The following is a 13,426-nucleotide window of genomic DNA, read 5'->3' on the forward strand; positions in this document are numbered from 1 at the left end:
GAGGCAGGATTCGAACCTGCGACCGTAGCGGTCGCTCGGCTCCAGACTGTAGCGCCTAGAACCGCACGGCCACTCCGGCCGGCACTCGGTGTTCGTTACACCCGTTGGTGCTGGTGCGCAAGCACAGTACTATGTGCAGACGGGTGGTGACTTCGCCAACGGCCGGTATTTCGACAGGTGCACACCCTCGTCATTTGCAAGGCACAAATGCAGTGCGAGAGCTTTGTGCAGCCCAATTTAACATCTCGGTATGAGGAGTATATGCCGACACACACACACACACACACACACACACACGTATATATATATATATATATATATATATATATATATATATATATATATATATATATATATTGTTGTGGACTGGCAAGACAGCCAATCCACAGTGACGGGTAACCGAAAGGCACGCGCTTAAACTCACGCAGGCTGGCGTGAGGTCTGAAACAGGATACGTAATGAATGCTATAAAGAAAAGTACGTAGCTGCTGGAATACTTAACTTTAATCCACAATTGGTGAACATTGGTCTTGTTGATACAGTATATGCGTCATTAGATACATAGCAAAGGATAATTGGCGCCTTGCTACGTCGTAGCAATTGACTTAGCTGAAGGCTATGCTATCGTCTCGGCAAATGAGAGCGTAATTCTCAGTGAACCTTTCCTAGCAACGTCGGCTGTACAACTGGGGCGAGTGCTAGTAAGTCTCTCTAGACCTGCCGTGTGGCGGCGCTCGGTCTGCAATCACTGATAGTGGCGACACGCGGGTCCGTCGTATACTAGCGGACCGCGGCCGATTTAAAAGCTACCACCTAGCAAGTGTGGTGTCTGGCGGTGACACCACATACAGTAGCGTCACCACACAACCAAAGATGAGCAACGACCCAGTGTGTATCATTAACTCTGCCTCTCTTTTGTTTGATCAGCGTGAGAGCAGCATTCCAAGCAAAATTTGAGCATAAACCTCCGTAACCGTTTTTATTCACTTACTAATTTAAACTCAGCCGCTTCCTTAATAACACTGTTGCAATATCTGGAACTGCACGCCAAAATCTCTGGGTTTTTATTTTTCCACTGAATGGTCGGAGCCAAGGCAATGTTCTCCTATAGCAGATCTGCTCGGCTGTTGTAAGCGTTCAGGGTCCTGATAGTCTGATTAATGTGTGACGCGCCACAGCTGCAAGGAATAACATAGACAACCGTCTTACATAAACCAAGAGCATCCTTACCAGACTCGAAAAGAGCCCGTAGACTTATCTGATGTTCGAACAGCTTTCACGTTATGTTTCAGCGGAATACGACCAACCCTATTGCAAATGGCACAAGCATAAAGCAGAAAGGGCCGTAAAGGGCCGTAGACCTTGTAACGGGACATCCTCCTCTAATATTACTTTTCCTCAACAGTAGTTATCGATACCAGTATTATTTTTCGAATTTTGGACAGGTCAATGTTATCTCAGTTGCTTTTCTAAAATCTTTCATATAATTTTATACACAGTATGTCGTATTTCAAGCTAAAATTTATAAAAGTAATTAATTCACAAATTATTTTAGTTTCGATATTGTAATACTTAAGCACTAGTTCTGAATGTACAGTTAAAATGATTTTTTTAGGAACATTTGAAATTACGAATTATTTGCACACTTAAAATTTCTATTATTAATTACGCAATATTGTAGTGTTTACTATGTTTATTTCTGGATTCATTCATGAAATAATAATCGAAATTAATAATGTAACGAAAACTAGTGCGAATTCTTAAAGTTTTGAACATGGCTGCGTTGTCAGCGAACGTTTCCAAAGTAAAATTAAAGCAATAACAGCCCTCGGTAGCAAAAAAGAAGTCTTTTTGACCTAGGTTTCGGCAGCTACTAAGAGTGCCTTCATCAGAAGTGAAACACTCAAACTGGCCTATAACATAAGTATAAAATTTTAGGAAAAATTATTTTTACTGACTAGCAGTACGAAAGAGAAAAGAAACAGCGCTTACATGTAACGTATAAAATAAATATCAAGCGATAAAGCTTTAGTCACAAAATTTTAAAATAGAAAACATAGAAGGAAAGCCACTAATGGCTGCTCACACATGTCGAGCTACGGTTGCGTCAGACTGAGGCGCCCCAGTTAACAATTGCACCAGGAGCGCCATCTAGTAGCCTCAAATGCAAACAGGCTACTTAACATTAAAATCATAGACAGACGAATATTATGATGAATATTAATTAATACATGAAGTAAGAGGCAATATTTTACCTTACAGCAGCAGTCGTGGTAACAATTTGTCTACATAAGAGCTTCGAAGTGCAGTTTATAGGCTGAAAACGCCATTACAGAATTACAAAGGGACCTGAATAACTCAGTGAGTAGAAAAACGCTATAACATGAAATGTAGTGAATATGAACCATTTAATGAACAAACATTATGAATCGACTTAGACAGAAAAAAAATATTTCGGTAATTGCTCGAAGGAACACGAAATCAAATATACCGTTGAAGAAGCTTTTATTGCGTAATTGTAGCTGCTCATTAAGAATGAGGCCATCATTTCGAGAAAAATGTTAAAAAATTTCTAATTCTTTGAGAACATCTAATCTACGTCCTTTCTTCTCAATGTGCAAAATGTTGTTATCGCGAACTGCTTTAGGTGCGTGACTTGTAATCAGAAGGTGCTCGGCAAAAGGCGAATTTTGGGTGTTAGTACCATTTTTTCATAGAAGACGTTCTTTGTATCTGACTATAAAGGCACGTCCTGTTTGTCCTATGCAGTAAGAAGAGCAAGTGTCGCAAAAAATCTTATACACACCAGAGTTTTTCAAAGGGGAACTGGTCGATTTTAAATTATGAATAATTTTTTTTTTCAAACTATTATTGGTTGAAAAGGTGACATTACAGTCGTATTTATTACGAAGAAGGCGTTGAATCTGATAGGAGATGGGCCCCAAGAAAGGAAAAGAAAAAGACTTCGTCTTTAGGCTGGACTCAATGATAAAGGTGCCGAGTGTAGTAACTCTTTTAACAGTTTTCTTTTTAAGGATGCTATCCGCTATGGCATGTTCGCATTCGTTTTGATTAAATTAATTTTTTCCTCGAACTTTTCTTTTGAGAGTGGAATAGAAGTAGCTCTATGAATAGCAGAGTGAAAGAAAGCGTTTTGATGCGATTGTGGGTGCATGGAAGACGCAGGTACGATCTGATCGGTATATGTTTCTTTATGAAAAACATTAAATGAGATTGTATTTTCTTCTACTGTAAACGTCAAGTAAAGAAAATTCAATTGACGGGCCTCGTTTTCGAGTTCGCTGGTGAATTTTCGTTAACTCTCTAGAATAAAAGTTCTTCAACTGTTTCTCAGCTACAGCGCTAGGCATTCTCTCCTATTTGCGATATGCCGATGATATTTTAGTCATCTACAAGTGACCTGTTGATGGGATTGACCATGTTTTCAATCTCTTCAATGAACTCGACGAAAAAAACTTCGAGGTGGGCAAATTCGGTCGACAACCCTTCCGGGCCTGAGAGTACGCCTATCCTGAGAAGCACATCTGCACACTGGGGGCGTGTGGTGACAGTTGTGAGGCTGCAGAAACAAATCTGTGCGACTCGGCTTCCTGTAAAAGGAGTGTCACGACGTACCACCAACATTCCTGCTAACCAATTCATCAATGAATGGGAGGCAGACACGCTTTTCCACACTCACTGTGAAGCGAATATTGGGGCGCACGGAATTCAGGTGTTCTAAAGAGACGTTAATATTGTCATTTCCTTGAGGCCAAGCAAAAAATATTGTCTAAGAGACTGGAAGAAACACGCTAATTTCAAAGATGCCGATTCCGAGGGCATCGAAATCTTCCACAACAGATGGGAAATAACAGGTAACAAAGGACTCGCCATCGAAAATCCATCTTTCTGTTCATAGAACCGGTCATTGAAGTCATTGAATAAAAAGTAAGTAGAAGTCGACACATGTCGAAATAGGTTTGTCTGTCCAACACCAAACGTAACATCACTAACCGTAACGCAACTGAAGAAAGAGGCCACACAAAACTTAGTAAAATATCAGAGCCTTTCAAACGCATTCCATCTATACTAACAGGGAGGCATGGACACCCGTCGAAATATCAGCGTTTATCGAAAACAGTCGCGGAGTTGCATTTGCGTAAGTTGTCTGAATACTTTAAATGCTGGGAGAAATTCAAGTTTCGTATGGTACTGCCATTACAGCAGAGCTACGGTGCAAACGCGGCCTCGCCGACAGATGGGGTGACTGCGACTGGAACACGGCACTGGGGCTGGGCAAACGATACTCGCTTTCGAACGGCGTCGAGATTTCCCGATGCACCACTGCGTTCGATACAGTATAGAGCTTGTCTGAACAATAACGTGACATCTGAGTGGCGCAGCGCGAGTGCAAGTTATACGCAAGAAACTACAAACTAATCACAACATGCTTCTGCATAAATTTAACAATTTCGTGGAACAGGGAGGAAACACCATTAAATCCTACCGCTCCACAAACTCTTTAAGACGTGTATATTTCTATTGTCTATTGTCAAACCACAATTTATGAAAGATGTTTATATTTAATTAATAGAATTCAGTAGGAATAGTTAATATTTGTCATGTTGGAAATAATTGTGGTAGCAGGAAATGTCTGCACCAAAGTATTGTTGGCAAGAGAGACCGCACATTGATATAATTTTAAAAAGGGCGGGAGAGACCGCGTATGGATACATTTTAAGAAAAGAGCGGGAAAGACCGTGCATTGATACATTTTGTAATGGTAGCAGGGATTGTCTGCACCAGAAAGCATTGTTGGCAGGAGAGACCGCACTTTAGCGGTCGTAGGAAGTCAGTAGTAAGTGAGATGTGAAGCGAGTCGGTAGCAGGTCTGAAGCGAGAGGTTGAGAGGAGCGGTGTGCCTGCCAGCCACCAGCTATGATTTACAAGAGATTATAAACCGATGTACAGAGACATCAGCTAACTATTATCATAAGAGGAACTAATATTATTGAATTATTTTCTTTGCGAAACTCAAGACTACTGAAGGTATGTTTGCGCAATGCTAGTTGTAAGATTATTGTAAAAAGTAAGTCCCATTTGAACGTTTGAAAAATCATTTCATTACCAGCAGTAAATATTTGAAGAAATGTTTTCAGAATATAATTAATTTTTGCCAGCAATGTTGCATTACTGATTATAATCTATCCCAAAAACCATCAACGTAAAACTTTGCAAAAATTTTATTATTGTCAAGAAAAAGTGTAACTATGAAATACGTAACTTCAGTCAAATTAATTAAAGAATAACGTCAGCTTTGCTATTAAAGAATAACGCCAGCTTTGGTAATAAATGCAGCCACTTATTATGACAGCCCACCAGCAGTTAATATAGTAAACCAGAGTAAGTATATTCATGTCGCAGTTCGATGTAGCAGTCAGATGGCGATCCAGTAACAGTAAAAAAGGTAAGGAACAGTTTTGGGTTATTCAAATGGCTCTGAGCACTATGGGACTCAACTGCTGAGGTCATTAGTCCCCTAGAACTTAGAACTAGTTAAACCTAACTAACCTAAGGACATCACAAACATCCATGCCCGAGGCAGGATTCGAACCTGCGACCGTAGCGGTCTTGCGGTTCCAGACTGCAGCGCCTTTAACCGCACGGCCACTTCGGCCGGCTTTTGGGTTATTGCAGATAACGACTGAGGGTCACGACGACGACACATTCTATGTTTCGTCGAAATAATCAGAAAATCACTTTTAATAAGCAGCAATTAAATTTTTATGCAAAGATTGAGAAAGAGAATAAATTTCGAAGGGAAGATTTCATTTGTTATTACTAAGCAAGAGATAGAAATCCTAAGGAAAAGTTTCATAGGTTATTGTAGAAGGGAAAGTTGCATAACAAAAAAAAAAAAAAAAAAAAAAAAAAAAAAAAAAAAAAAAAAAAAGAGATATACAGGAGATGGGAAAGTTTCAACTCCTATTACGTTTGAACAGATTTGTTGTTGTTGTTGTGGTCTTCAGTCCTGAGACTGGTTTGATGCAGCTCTCCATGCTACTCTATCCTGTGCAAGCTTCTTCATCTCCCAGTACCTACTGCAACCTACATCCTTCTGAATCTGCTTAGTGTATTCATCTCTTGGTCTCCCTCTACGATTTTTACCCTCCACGCTGCTCTCCAATACTAAATTGCTGATCCCTTGATGCCTCAACACATGTCCTACCAACCGATCCCTTCTTCTAGTCAAGTTGTGCCACAAACTCCTCTTCTCCCCAATCCTATTCAATACTTCCTCATTAGTTATGTGATCTACCCATCTAATCTTCAGCATTCTTCTGTAGCACCACATTTCAAAAGCTTCTATTCTCTTCTTGTCCAAACTATTTATCGTCCATGAACAAATTTACGAGTTCTCATATACTATGTATGCATATATAAACGTTACGCAAAAGTAACAGGCAAAGACGAATATGTTGCCTCCAAAAAATACTGCTTGGTTGAAAGCAGTATTTTACATGATTGTGAGAGGCGGCAATGATTTACGAAGTGGGCTGCAAATGAGCAATTCGGTCACTGTTCACATATTACTATAATAGAAAAAAAATCTTATCAGATTGCAATCACATTGAAAACAAGACGGCAACGTTCAGATGAAATAATCAAAACGACGAATCAAGAATTAAATACCGAACAAACGAAATGTGTCGTAGTATAGTTACTGTAATTTTTAGCGCCAGAGTGGAATGGTCCGTCTTGCATATAGCACCGCAACACGTCACTAGGTCGCGGGACGAGCGAAAGCTCGAGAATTACACAGAATCGTGATTGCTGTCTCGTATTTATTAGTTGCCGTTCTTCCGCGTGACCTGCACCCCAGAAGCTATTTCGGTCCCTGTTTCACAGTTACTTTTGTTGTTAAGAAGCCGTGGTCGATTGAAAACGCTAAGACAGGCCGTTGTGTGGTACCAACAAAAATGACTAGACCGCAAGCCAACAAAAAGAGCGAACGGGAGGCGAGCTTTCCCGAACTGCGAAGCAGCCTGGTGGGACGGTCTGCGCCGGCACTCACCGTGGCTCGGCTCCCGCGTGCAGCTGGTCGGTCGGTCAGCGGCCAACTGCCTCCCGCAGAGCAGAGCGCCGGCCGCGCCGCTGTCTTCGCCCCCACTCCCGGCTCTCACCAAAAAGCCGGCCGAGGCTGACGCCTGAGTCTGCCCTTTCCCCGGCCTCGCCCTTGGCCGCCACCGGGCTCTGCTTACCACGGCGCGCCAGCACCTCACCGCACCTCACCTCGCCCGTAACCTCGCGTGAGCGAACGCCGCGGTCTCTACGGCCGCGACTGGGTTCGGCAGCGACCCACCTTGACGGTGTGTGGCGGAGGGTGCTTTGTGTACCGCTGTCACTCCCCTCCCTCCCTAGTCTGCGGAAAGAATGACTGTCGGTAAAGCAGTTCTCTCAGGGGACGTGAAAACGCACGTGATCGAGGAACTCGTAACGTCACAGCGTGCAGTTCCGCTTACCACCACACTGTGTGAAGCGAGGAATGAGGAGTCTGTCAAGTCGTGCAGAGGAACGTGGCCAGTGTGAGGCGACATCGTTTATACGTCACGAGGTTAACTTAGAGGCCTCCATGCCATATCTTTTAATATCGAGTGGGGCGAATAAAAGAGGCCCGGAGAACAGTGTTCCAGCTTACAATGGAACACAGCAGAAGACAGGAAATTCAGAACTAACCTGGAGGTGACCACCATTCATCTCTTGGCACTTTTGGGCCCCAGTCAGCAACTTGCTGTAGCCGGATCGAAGTTGGACTGCTGGAATTGCTGCAGACTCATCTGAAATCTTCTACTTTAGTTCTTGGAAACTATGAGAGTTGGTGCGATACACCTTACACAAAGTAATCGCACGCTGACGGGTGGCCAGATCTGGGTGGCCAGCTAGGGCCGTGATGAAACTGGCCTCTGAAACTTCCTGGCAGATTAAAACTGTGTGCTGGTGCGAGACTCGAACTCGGGACATTTGCCTTTCGCGGGCAAGTGCTCTACCAACTGAGCTACCCAAGCACGACTCACGCCCAGTCCTCACAGCTTTACTTCCGCCAATATCTCGTCTCCTACCTTCCAAACTTCACAGAAGCTCTCCTGCGAACCTTGCAGAACTAGCACTTCTGAAAGAAAGGATATTGCGGAGACATGGCTTAGCCACAGCATGGGGGATGTTTCCAGAAAGAGTTTCACTCTGCAGCTGAGTGTGCGCTGATATGAAACTTCCAGGCAAATTAAAACTGTGTGCCGGACCGAAACTCGAACTCGGGACCTTTGCCTTTCGCGGGAAAGTGCTCTACCAACTGCGATACCCAAGCACGACTCACGCCTCGCCCTCACAGCTTTACTTCTGCCAGTACCTCGTCTCCTACCTTCCAAACTTAACAGAAGCTCTCCTGCAGAGTGAAAATCTCATTCTGGAAACTTACCTCTCCTAAGAACTCTATCAGGCGTGAAGATTGTGTACATGTGCTTCAAGGTTCGGCCGGCTGTATGGGCAGTTACTCCATCCTGTTGGAAGTAACTGTAGGTATTTTCCTCCTCCTTTAATGCTTCTATTAAAGGTTTCAAAACGTTGGCAATGTAACGCGCGTCTAATGAAGGAAGATCGGACGAATAACACGGCGTGCAGACACTGCACACCAAACCGCAACCTTCTGGTCATGCAGCTGTATTTCGTGTAAGTTATGCGGATTCTCCGCTGCCCGGAACCTGTGACTCCGTGAGTCGAAATATCCACTCAGGTGAAACCGGGCTTCATCAGACATAAAGAACCGATCTACGCCACAGCCACTCACTGTTATCTCAGCGAGCAGCCACTCACAAAACAGGAGGCGCTGAGGAGCATATGCTGACTTTAATGCACGAAGAACAGACGATCTATAGGGATGCATGCGAGGGTCCAGGTGGAGAATTCGTCCGCACGATCGACGTGATATGCCAGTCTCTTGCGTGGAGTTAGTTTGGTAGGACTCTCAAGCATTTTCTGGGAACTGCAGCAACATTTTCTGGTGTACGAGCACTTTTCGGAATGTTTTCTGACTTGTTCAAAACAGACCCTGTCTGCCGCCGTTTTCGGACTAAGCGTTGCATGGCACTCTTTACTGGCACTTTGACACCATTAAACTTCTCAGCAAGCAACTGACCGTCGTGAGTACCATCTTCCCCGTTGCGCTGCTCCACTCACACTGACACAGCCCTGACCGAGACAGGCCGCACTACGCTCTGAACCGGTGTGGGTCATGTGGCGGTCTTTCACGTGGTGTGCGGGTCACAGGGTCTCCTCTTATGCACAGATTCACGTCCAATGATATCCGATCGTGCTGGCTTGTTTTATTCACGCCAACCTCCATTGCTGAAGAGTAAATGGTACGAATATAAGCTGTTTCAAATCAGCAAATTGAGAATCTCTCATAAACGCGTCTTTTAGGTGAGATATATAAAACGACTGAAAGCTCCACACCGGAACTTAAAAGTCGTCCCGTATCTGATGTTTCAATTTTATTACTTATCTGCTATGAAAATATACCATTTTAGTTAAACGGCACAATGACACTCTATGAAAAGTGTGTCGCTCCGGCATAATTTGTCGTACTGGTACCTAAATATCAAATAACATTTGCAGATACGACCTTTACATACTCTACAGGGCGTTTTCTCAAGAGCATGTGGAAACGTAACAGGACACAGAGAATGTTGCACTGAACAATTTGAGGTAGGGAACCTGGGGTCCAAGCACCCGTCTTAAGGAGATATGGCAGTAAACTTGTCTAATGCTTTGTCTAGCATTACCGTTTTCCAGATTATTTACAACTAACATGCGTACAAGTTTACACGTACTGTGCTCTTTGTTTACATGTACATTCTTTATGGACGAGCCTGATTACTAGGAAGTCATGATACCATCTGAATGGCCACCTGTACTTGAGGTTCGTCCAAAGACTATGGATAATCTACCCCTGCCTGTTGGTGAGAGGATGTGGATGCAACATGGCGGTGCACCGCCTCACTTCAGTGAGGATGTTCGCAACCATCTCAGTGCTGTATTTCCTGGTCGCTGGTTAGGAAGGGGAGGTCCTATTCCATGGCCTGCGAGGTCACCTCACCTGAATACGCTTGTCCCTAAGGTGATATCTAAAGTCACTTGTGTATGGGACCCCAGTGGATTGTGTATTCAACTGGGGACCTAGAAACGACGGAGAGGCCTCGTCCCGCCGTAGCCCTCAATAGTTCACAACCCCACAACAGGCCACAGCAGTCCACCTACCTCACCGACGCAGGGTTATTGTGCAGTTCGGCCCCCAATGGACCTCCCCCCACCCCCCTTCACCCCAGGAACGTCTCATACCAGACGAGTACAACCCCAAATTTTTGTGTGGTGCAGTAATTATGGTGCACGCATAGGTGAAGACAGTGTTTGCGCTGCAATCGCCGACATAGTGTAGCTAAGGTGGAATAAGGGGAACCAGCCAGCATTCTCTGGGACAGTTGGAAAACGGCCTTAAAAACCATCAAAAAGCTGGTCGGCACAACGGACCTCGACACTAATACGTCGAGCGGATTTGTGCCGGGGGCCGGAACGCCTTCCCGCTCGGGAAGCAGCGCGTTAGACTGCCCGGCTAGCCGGGCGGGCACGACCACAGTGGATATGCAGATGGCATTAGCTGCCAGAATTTTAGCTGCCTGTGATGTGATTCGAAACACACCAGAGATATTTGTCACGGTGCGTTAGTGTCTTGTTCACCGATGTCATGCTTGTATTGAAGTTGATAGAAGGCAGTTTCAGTATGGTTTGTAAGATACAGTACAAATGGTACGTTCATTGTGTAAATGATAGTATTTGCAGTTAACTATAACTAACGTAAATAAAAATGTACACAGTAATGTGATTTTATTCCAGTTATCTCCTTAAGCTGGCTCCTCCGACTCTAGATTCCTAGCCTCAAATTGTTCAGTCGAGCATCCTCAATGTCCTGCTCCGTTTTTGCATGCTCTTACGCAAACACTCTGTATAGTATGTGCCATATACTTAGATACGCCTCCCGAGTCGAAGACGTACAGTGAGCCGTAAACAGAAAAGTGACATTTTCGTGTCCAGCTCCTTACAAGTTTATTTTTTCGCCTTTTGTTTTCTAAAAGATTTTTCCTTAATAATTTAAGAGAAGTGTCAGTGTGTGGGTGTTATGTTGACGAGTTGCGCAACGGATTGATCTGACGAGTACCTTTTGGCTCCTGAAAGAAGCAATTTCCACCCCACAGTGCTACAGAAGTCAGACAGATGCACCTTACGTACCAAAAAGAAATAGCTGAAAAACTTTCAGCAATAAATATTTTCTGGAGTCGTCCACAGTAAGGAAAAGACACAAAAATATTATATTTTCTTCCATAACTAGTGGGGTACTTGTGTACTGGAGTATTGCTAGTTAGTGTAAACGAACGGAAAATATTATTTATTGCAAAATTTACGAGAAATCTAATGAAACTTTTATTTATAAACTAAAACAGAAGTTTCTGGGTTCTTTTCGGAATAGGAGTTTACCTCCTATGGATAGGAATCCTGTTAATGACATTTATATACGAAGTGTGGGAAAGCTCTTTTATTCCTTTTCTTCAAGGATGTTATTTACTCGGCAGAGTGGCTGAGAGCCACGCCTACTCAACTTGAATGATTATCCAGTTGAATTTTTCTAAGTACGGTCGCGGCTGTCGCGTAAGAAATGTAATGCAGTGACATGAATGAAGTATGTTATTTCTGATGGAGGAAAGATAGGGCTCGCCTACACTGTAGCGCACAATACCGTGAGCTGCGGCGACTGCTGCCTGCGTCGTTAGCCACTGAAAAATAACAAAACTATCTCTTCCTATCTGGACTGACCTTCGGCAATCGAGCTCTTACTACACCTTGATGAAGTCAAGGACTCCTATCTGCCCCTAGTCTAACTATTGGCATGGTACACCGGTCAGATAACCAGTCCACCGCGATGCCACTCAATGTTCGCTCACAGGCTCTAACTAATGCTCTATGTTCACACTGCACATTAAGTGTCATGGCCAACACAGTGAACAAACGCTTAATCGCGAGCGACTCAATAGAGTATCATTCCGATTCGCTAGCAACAGAGGTGCTCTCTCAGTGCAGTACTGAGTAGAGACTTTGTTCCTCGCTCTCTGCGTATACACACGAGCGCACTCGCTTCCGCTACGTGTTCCTGCTACAAGAGCATCACCGGAACGAGTTCCCTCCATGCAAAAAGCGAAAGGGTATATCATCCGCTGTTTTTCTCTCACTCCTCCAGCTTATTTCATCAGAAATAGTCCACCAGTAAGTGTTACTCTTACAAACGGGAGAATGGCGCTCCGTTAAAGCCGACCAGTCCGGAAATATATAGCATCTGCGTTAGGAATTTACTGTCCACTTGTGAGAACTCTGAAACTGCGCACTAGGTCCGTCAAAAAAATGCCAATGCTGGAGCTCTCCCAAACAATTCAATGGGTTTTGCTTTTAGGGTGAACACGCAGGCCATTATCCCTTTTCTCTGGCAAAAACTGTTTTGGTCTGTGGGCCGGAACAGCTGCGTGCTAACCCACCCTCCTACGGACTTTCCAGCGGGCTGGTTGCGTCCGCTGAACAAAGACTCCTGTGGCCATAGTGTCTTGAATGTTTGTGTACACCAGCCTCGACTTTTTTTATCTTGGTGCACACTTGAAATTTATTTATTAGATTTGTATATCAATGAAATGGAAATATGTAAAACTGACTCTACCCTATCGAGTTTGGGCTCGAATGAAACGATACATAGAATACCATGGTGAGGTCGGAATATGTAAGAAATGTATGTCAGAAGACCACCGCACCTTACAGAAGTATTATCTGCAGGAGTCGTCGATGTTACCTATTACCTATTACCTATTACCGTGGTGCCGACTGCCGCGCGACCGCAGATCACGTGTCAGATAGCCGTTTTGGCGCAGGCGCACTGCTGGCGAGCTGGAGAGCGCAGGCATGGCCCCAGCACTCAGTTGCCTCCACTGCAATGTGGCAAAGACCGGCCAGCCAGCGTACCCACGTCAAACAGCTACTCGCCAGTACCGCGCCAGTCATACTACACCACGGCACAGTAGACTCATACTCACACGTGGCCCCGCACTCTACAAGGGCAAGCTGCCGCTCACTCGAGCAGTCTCGTCTCGGACTTGGCTATCCTTGGTACCAGAACGCCACACCATTCGCATCGCCATCGTCGGGATTTCGATCCCACTTTGGACCTGTACTACTCGAGGGATTCTGCTTCACGGCACTCCGACATCGGTATCCAAGGGCTCTGTTGGTAACCAAACCCAGTGGTTGCTCTAGATCATTCATTGGTCTATAGTATTAT

General features: G+C 44.4%; 1 protein-coding gene across 2 annotated transcripts in view; it reads right to left on the reverse strand.

The window, feature by feature from the left end:
• LOC124711210 (D-xylose transporter) overlaps positions 1-13,426 on the reverse strand; it is a 356,560-nt gene that overhangs the window by 258,790 nt on the left and 84,344 nt on the right. Inside the window, exon 1 of one of the 2 annotated variants that reach the window (XM_047241155.1) lies at positions 7,076-7,151. The exons of the other annotated variant lie outside the window; for it this stretch is intronic. The gene's annotated coding sequence lies outside the window, so the exon portion shown is untranslated. Of the gene's footprint in view, positions 1-7,075; positions 7,152-13,426 lie in introns of those variants that run through there. 2 annotated transcript variants of the gene reach the window in all.

This window comes from Schistocerca piceifrons, chromosome 8, assembly GCF_021461385.2.
Source record: "Schistocerca piceifrons isolate TAMUIC-IGC-003096 chromosome 8, iqSchPice1.1, whole genome shotgun sequence".
NCBI lineage: Eukaryota > Metazoa > Arthropoda > Insecta > Orthoptera > Acrididae > Schistocerca > Schistocerca piceifrons.